This window comes from Microtus ochrogaster, chromosome X (assembly GCF_000317375.1).
Source record: "Microtus ochrogaster isolate Prairie Vole_2 chromosome X, MicOch1.0, whole genome shotgun sequence".
In the NCBI taxonomy this organism is placed as follows: Eukaryota; Metazoa; Chordata; class Mammalia; order Rodentia; family Cricetidae; genus Microtus; species Microtus ochrogaster.
In genome coordinates, this window is record NC_022026.1 from 49,283,593 (window position 1) to 49,291,459 (window position 7,867).

Consider the following 7,867-nt stretch of genomic DNA (forward strand, 5'->3'; position numbering starts at 1 on the left):
AAAAAAAAAAAAAAACCAACCCTTTTATATCCTTCCTCCCACTCTGTCCCCAGCATACGTCCATAAGGACATTATTAAAATTCTCCATTTCATAAATAATCTGTCTATCTAAAGCCATTTGCTTTAATTCTATATGAACTTCTCCAAAAAAATCAATATTGAACTCTTAAAACCAGAAAGATGAACTGGCCACAAACCTGTTAGATCTTCAGTGACTAAAATAATTTCAAGCACTACAAAATTTTCAAATTAAACTTCAGACTTATAACAAGCTAAAAATGTTAAGAAACGTTCCAAAGGTAAGAGTAGCTACTGGAACTTTACAACAAAATAGAACATTTAAAAGACTTTCTACTCAAGTTAGAAACTGTTATCCGACATTATTCCAGAAGGAAGCCAGCCCACTAAGGCAAAAATATAAGGTAAAAATATAAGGAATGGATCCCTTAATTGTTCAAAGACAGTTTGATGGTGTACTTTGAAAAGTCTAGAAAAAAACAACTGAAAAACTACCAAATGAATAAGTTTCAGCAAGATGGCTTGAATGTAAGATAAATATCTATAAAAATTAAATAGCTTTCTTACTCAACAGTACAGAAATTAGCAAATGAAGGGCTGAAGGGGCGCACTGGCACAATTTCTAAAAGCAACAGATACTACATAACAAAAAGCAATCTGGAGATTTACTTATAAAATGCACACGGCAAATGAGGCTATTGCTCAGTTAGTAGAGTGTTTGTATACCATATGAGAACCTGGTTTATGTGCCCAGCACCATTATAAACTCAGTGCAGTGATTCATGCTTGTAATCTCAGCACTTGGGAGGTGAAGGCAGGAACATCAAAAGTCCAAGATCATACATAGTTACACACTGAATTCAAGTTTGAAGCTAGCCTTGGATGCATGAGTCTCGTAAGAAAAAAATCGAAAGGCCTACAGTATAGAATTAGTGTAAAAGAGTCAGATCGATAAGTGGAGCCCAATAGAGGAATTAAAGTAAACACACATCTGTAGTCCATTTGTAACAAGGGAGTCAGGAGGATATAATGGAGAGGGAGGAGAGTCATTTTAACTGATGATGTTGCAACGGGATGTTTATACGTGAAAAGCAAACCTTAATAAAATTAGCAACGAAGTCACATACATGTGTGTGTGTGTGTGTGTGTGTGTGTGTGTGTATTTGTGTGTGAGAGAGATCAAGCAATAATAAAATATGTAGAAGAAAACACAGGAGAAAATCTTAGCGATCTTGGGGCAGACAAATATTATTAGGCTGGTTATGTTATCCATAAAACAGCCTTGATTAGACTTTATCAAAATTAAAAAGTTCTGATCTTCAAAGTAAAATCATAAAGAAATTAAAAGGTAGGTCACAGACTGAATAGTTAATTTTCCATACATATGTCTCACAGGGAAATTACATCTTATTAAGTGAAGAATCATTATGATTCAAAAACCAAACACCCTAAGGGGATAAAAAGAGCATATACTTCACTTTATATCTACCCATAACCAAAGAATAAAGAAGATCAAACTAAAGCCACAAGTAGACGCCATTAGAGAACCATGAGGATGGCTAAAAACAAAAGGAAAACCCACCAAGGATATATGTGACAGCAGTGTGCTGGTGTTTCGGTCATAATCATACAACGACATCACCATTGGGCTGTGATATATCACATGCATGCTTGTGTGTGCATGTGTGCTTGTGTGTATGCATGTGTGCATGTGCATGTGTTTGTTAAGGTAATGACTAGGGAAGATACAGTGATGCATTCGAAACATAACATAAATAAAATAAGATGGAGTGACCCAGTTGTTTCTCTGAAAGGCAAAACAAAACAAATCAGGAGGAATGGCAAGCACTTATAATTAATCAAGACTTAAGATAGCAGTACTTTCAGTGTACAATTAAAAAGCAATATACAATCAAAAAACCATCAGCAACAAAATTTTTAAAATAAAATAAACCAAGAATACCAAGTGCCAAACACCTGGACTTCTCCTCCATCAATGACAGGAAGGCAAAATAGGACAACCCAAGCTGGAGGTGGAAGTCAGTGGCAAGCACTCGCTTAGCACGTGTGAAGCCTTAGGTCCAATCCCAAGTACCACAAAATGAACAAACAAACAAACAAAATGGCATAACCTCTCTGGAAAAGTTAAACAGATTCTTACAAATAAAGGTAGCTTACCATTCAAAACAGCAACCTTACTTTTAAATATTAAAGCAAGCGAAATGAAAATGTATAGTCACATAAAATGCTATCTGTGAATGTTTATTTTGGCTTTCTTCATAATCATCAAGAGTTAATAGTGGATAAAGTATGGAATACGACTCAGCAATAAAAAGAACAAACAATGGGAATACTCACCAACGTAGGTCAAATCTCAAATGTACTGTCTTAGGTAACAGAAGCTAGACTCAGAAGGCTATAAATATAGCATATGATTTCATTCATGGACCATTATAGAAAAGGCAGAATTACAGAGACTGAGAGTGCTCAGAGAGGTTGAATACAAAGAAACAATAGAGAAGTCTTGGGGGTGATGGAGTTCTATTTTGATATGATGGTAGTTACATGACTATATGTGTTTTTAGAATCTTACACTAAAAAAATGATTTTTTAAATAAATGTTATACCTCAATTTTAAAAACACAAAGTATACTGAAGGATTAAAGAGACTTATAAAATGGAAGTGTTCACCAGACTTTTTTACGGGATTTATTTTATGATTCCCCCCACACAAATATTTCGATTACACCACCTCCCACCATGCCTGGAAGTAAGGTCCACACACATTAAATAATTACGTGTTTTTGAGAGCATAAGCATTTTAAAAGAACACTTGTTCTTGACATGCGTGCCTTTCTCAGGCTTTTGCTAAGGTCAGACATATGTTGTGATGTCCCCACCTCCCTGAGTCTCTAGAATGACTGTACCAGTCTTGGAAAATCCACTTCTTTGCTGGCTTTCCACAGCACCTGAGCAAACTTACTTAGCCATTTCTGGAAGGCACCTCATGGTACCAAAACAGTGAATTTCCTGGCCAAACCTACCAATGAAATTCCATTTCTCTGACTTTTTCTCCCTCGGCTGAGCAGACCCATATCCATAATTAGTTGCACTTTTTTCCGTTTCTGTATTTGTAACATTTTTTTTTCCTTTCAGAAAAATACACACACCTGCAGTCTGTGGGGGTTTGGGGCAAGAATGATTCACACACAGAACACTGACCCTGCATTTGCTCAGTGTCTTGCAGTGGCTAAAGTGTTCCTATTTATTGAAAGTCACCTTGCAAGGATGTGGGGATGATAAAAGCAGAAGGGAATCCGATCAGGGCTGGCATGGTGCTGAGGCCATGGAAAACAATATCCCTGAATAACTACAAAATTTTAGCTGCTTTTATATTCCAGCTTTGCGTTTGACCCATGCAAGCAGCCAAATGAAGTGATGTCCAGTTCACTCTAGATCTCACCTAAGTGAAACTGCCTGACTCACTAAAGAATCCCCAAATAATATGGAAACAGGGCATATTTTTCAGTTGACTTCCAGATTATTTTGACAGACACCAAACTTAATTGAATCATGTAGTAACAAAGTCTCTTTTTTTAAAAAAAATGTTTTTGTTTTTCTTTCTTTCTTTTTTTTTTTTGAGACAGGGTCTCATGAGAAGCCAAAGCCTGCCTTACATATACTACATAGCAAAGATGACCTTGAATTCCTGATCCTCCTGCCTCTTCTCCCCACGTGCTGGGATTTATAAAATTTATAGATGGGCATAACCAAGCTCCTTTAAAAATAACAATGCTCTAATGCATTGTTAATCATGAATATTAATGATAAATAAGAGCAACAAATTCTGCCATACCATGCATGCCTAGGGTTCCATATCCATAAACTTACTTAAGCTAGCCAAAGAGAAATTCAGACAGATCAGAATAAACTGCAGAAACTAATAATCTTTTCCTCGCCGTCACCCACCAGTTTGAACCCTAATCAAACACAGCTCCACTAGAAGACAGGATCCACTACAAAATTTGTGGAGCCCAGAACAAATAAAAACTGGAGCTCCATTGTTTAAAAAGAAATGTAAAGCATTATCACATCATTAAGCCAAGTGCAGGTAGCAAGTCCGTGAAGCCAGAGGCTTTGTTATCGGAGCCTCTCGTTGGCTAGAAAGTTGGGAAGAAAAGTAAAACATTTCACTTTTAGTCCAGTAGCAATTGATTAACCTTTTTCATCTCGTGTGTCTGGGTTAGAGATGGGGTTGAGAGTCTTAGGATTCTGTCCTGTCTCCCGACTACCCATTTTTTCTTCAGCTTTTCAGCCTGTTGGACAAAAAGCAGTTCTGTAGATGTAGCTACAGAGTGTGGCCCATAAGTACGGCTGAGTGCTTGGACAGAAACGCAGACTCTGGGTTCCACCCCAGACCTACTGAATCAGAACCTCATTTTTAAAAGCTCCCCAGGGGATTCATACATTTGTGCCAGGCCAGTCTAGAACTGTTCCTGTATAAGCAGCCACGGGACACTTTGGTGTCACGCTTCCTGTGTCTCATGTGAGGCGGGCCAGCTCTCTTTCTCCTTCTCACTTTGTATATGGTTATGGAGTTTTAAAACTCAAGCTTCGGTGAAAACGTGTACACCCCCAAATCACTAGCCTCTTTTCAGATGATAACCATCCCCTTGGTTCTGTGATGCTGGCCCGTCCCCTTGCACCTGGGGCCACTTGTTCTGGGCCCTGCCTGCTGGTGCTGTGCCCAGACGTCCTGGGTCCTCGTTCTATCTACATTCCTTCAGTACCATCGCACCCACTTGCCAGACACAGTAAACCGAGTCCCGGGAAGTCCCGTGTTAGCAGCTTGTCCTCCTGAGTAAGGCTCACAGCTCCTTTGCCCAGAGGAGTGGGGAAGGTCTGCGATCATTTAATGCTTTGCGATTCAAGGGTCCCCCCAGGGTTAAATTTGGGCTTTCCCACCACACACGTACTTCCCCACTGTGGGACCGCTGGACTCCTTGCTTTGCCTCTGCCTTTCAAGAGGGCCCAAGAACTCCAGCTCAGAGCCACCAATCCAGCGAGCGACACCGTCAGACTCCCGGTCATCGAGCCCCCTGGGGCCCATAGCCCGTGTCGGCTCAGCAGCTTAGGTCTTAGTACTCCTAGAGGTTCAGATCCCTTTTCTGGGCGCCACACACTTACCTGTGGGTCCCGGCGACCGGCTGGCTGCTGGCGCCCTCGCGCCCTCCTTTTCCCCTTTCGGTCCGGCCGTGTCCCTCCTCCTCCCTCCCGCGGGCTGGGCGCCGCCCCCGCCGCTCCCGGACCACTCGCCCGCCCGCTCTGCAGCTGCCCGGCCCGGCGTGGCGCGGCGGGCGCTCAGCGTGGCGGGGCTGGGCGTGGAGGTGGGGAGCAGGCGGGGAGCTAACACCGGGAAGCTGCCCCGCGGGGAGCTTCAGCCCCGCTTTGGGGAATCCCTGGGATGCTGGGCGGCCAGCCCGGTGTGCTTCCCCAGCCTCCACCCAGCAGCTTACCTTTAGGGGGTCTCCTTGATCCCTCAAAGATCTGGTCCCGCTACTTCGAGCGGCACACACTTGTGATAAGTGGGAACCCTAGCCCTTTGCCAGAATACTCCTGAATGCAGAAACCAGACCTCCCCAGAGGGGCGGGGTGGGGACTGAAGACACTGGTAAAAGAGAAACACCCTGGGAAAGGAGTGAGCTAAGTGGTTTCTCAAAGAAACTGCGTAGTTCCCTGGGTAGCTAGAAACTAGGGGTCCTCTCTTTCCTCTGCCTGCTGAGGGCAATACAGGGGGGGGGGCAGGGGCATTATAGGATATTGTCTTGGCTCCCTGTACCTTTTCCCACTCTCAGCATCCCCGCCTTCATAGTATAAAAGCTAGATCTGGAAAACACAGATCACTTAAGCAACTTGTCAAAGTACCTCCATTTAACATGGAAGTCTGGAGCATGGCTTCCACAGAGACCAGGAAAAATCTAAGCCCTCAAAATCCCCTTTCTGGCTCCTTTGAGTCAAGCAATGTCTATAGCTTCAAAGTGCTTAAGACATGAAAGCACGGGTCTGTTTTCTTAAAACTTGCAGGAGGAGAGCGTTGGGTTTTGAGTTGTATTCACAGTCCTGGAGATGTGATAAATATTTTCGAAAGGCAGATCTGCAGAGCAGAGAGACTAACTCTGCCGCATTAGCTGAGTTGACGCTCCAGATATATATTCCACCTGGCAGAATGGGTTGACTTTGTTTTGCAAACACCACGCTATTAATGCTCACAACATTCTAGCTGCAGAAATGAATGGGCAATGTTTTCAGACAGACTTTTGACAGGTTAGATTAAGGGAGCGTTGATGGAGAGCAGGAAGCTCATCAGGTTATATGACAAGCTAAAATTTGGGGCTGGAACGGGGTAGTGCAATAAACAAGATTGTATGTCATTCCAAAGGGTTAAATTGGTTCTGTTTGGCTTGCATGTTTGCCTTATTGTAAAACAGACTTCATACTGTATAGAACCACAAGAATTCTTATACAAAGCTAGTGGGGATGTAAATTGCTTCTAGCACTTTGTAACTCTGGCAGAATGTATCTGAACTGAGTACCACAACTGTATAACAAGCAATTCCCCTTCTAGACAGAGCCACAACAGAAATGGGTTGTACGCTTAACAAAGAAGATGAGTTGGGTACCACACTACTGCATTTATGCTAATTAGAAAATGCCCAAGTGTTTGTTGGCCATAGAGCAGATTGAGGCCCAGCCTGGTAAAATAACCCCAGCTATTCTAGAAACTGAGGCAGGAGGATGGCAAATTCAAAGCAAGGCCGGTATGGGCTATGGAGTAAATTCAAGGCCAGTCTGGTCAATTTAGTGAGAGCTTCTTCCAAAGAAAATGTAAAAAGAGGGCTGAAGATGTGGCCGAGTGGCATTGGCACTTGTCTAGCATGTGTGAGGGCCTGAATTTAATTTCCACCCACTCTTCCTGCAGTGTTCCCTGAGCCTTAGGTGTGGGAGGGTTTTATAGATGTATCCACCGGGGCAGCACAACTCTGCGTATTGATTGGTTGTGGTTTTCTGTAGCCGTCTCCACTAGCAAAGAGAAGTTTCTTTGATGGCAGGTGAAGACTATACTTATCTGTCTTCCTCACCTTTTAAAAAAGGCATAGATCTGGTTGCGCAGCCCAGGTTGGCCTAGAATTTGCAGAAATCCTCCTGCCTCTGCCTCTCCACCACTGAGAAAAGAAAGGGGACTGAAACATGGTGTGTGGGGGGTGTCACCACACACTAGGATACCAAGCTACCAGTGAGAATGTATGCTCCACTGCTGTGCTGGGCATGCATGGAACTCAGAAAGAATGGGAGTGAAGGGAGGAGCCAGCCAGTCACACATGTTGATGCGGTTTCAATAAGGATTAGAACAGGCAGCACTGATGAGTACTGTCAGAGGTCAGGCTAAGGGCCGCTGTGAGTTGAGAGGGCAGTTTCCAGCAAAGAATAAGAAAGGTTCGCAGGGTTCAGATACTGATCTTGACCTGGGTGCTAGCCACATGGATTTACTTGTTACATTAGTGACAATTCATTGAACTCTTCACCTGTGGTATAAACACTTATCGGATACAGGTCTCACTTCAATGAAAAGTTGAAAGATGGGTTTCTCATATTAAAACTTGCTTACATTGTTCAAGGAAATATACCAAAACAAGTATGCTTTCCCTTTAAACAATTTGCTATAAAAAAAAACATTTTAAGGAACTATGTCTCAAAAACAAACATGACTCAGTCCTTACCCTAAAATTAAAAATTTATATTTTGAGCCACTTCCAGCCACTTGCATTCTCTTCTTGCCTCACAGATCAGC

General features: G+C 42.6%; 1 protein-coding gene across 1 annotated transcript in view; it reads right to left on the bottom strand.

The window, feature by feature from the left end:
• Positions 1 to 5,578, bottom strand: part of Adgrg2 (adhesion G protein-coupled receptor G2) — a 124,128-nt gene extending 118,550 nt beyond the window's left edge. Inside the window, exon 1 of the mRNA XM_026784849.1 lies at positions 5,535 to 5,578. The gene's annotated coding sequence lies outside the window, so the exon portion shown is untranslated. The remainder of the gene's footprint in view (positions 1 to 5,534) is intronic.
• Positions 5,579 to 7,867: the final 2,289 nt, after the last annotated feature.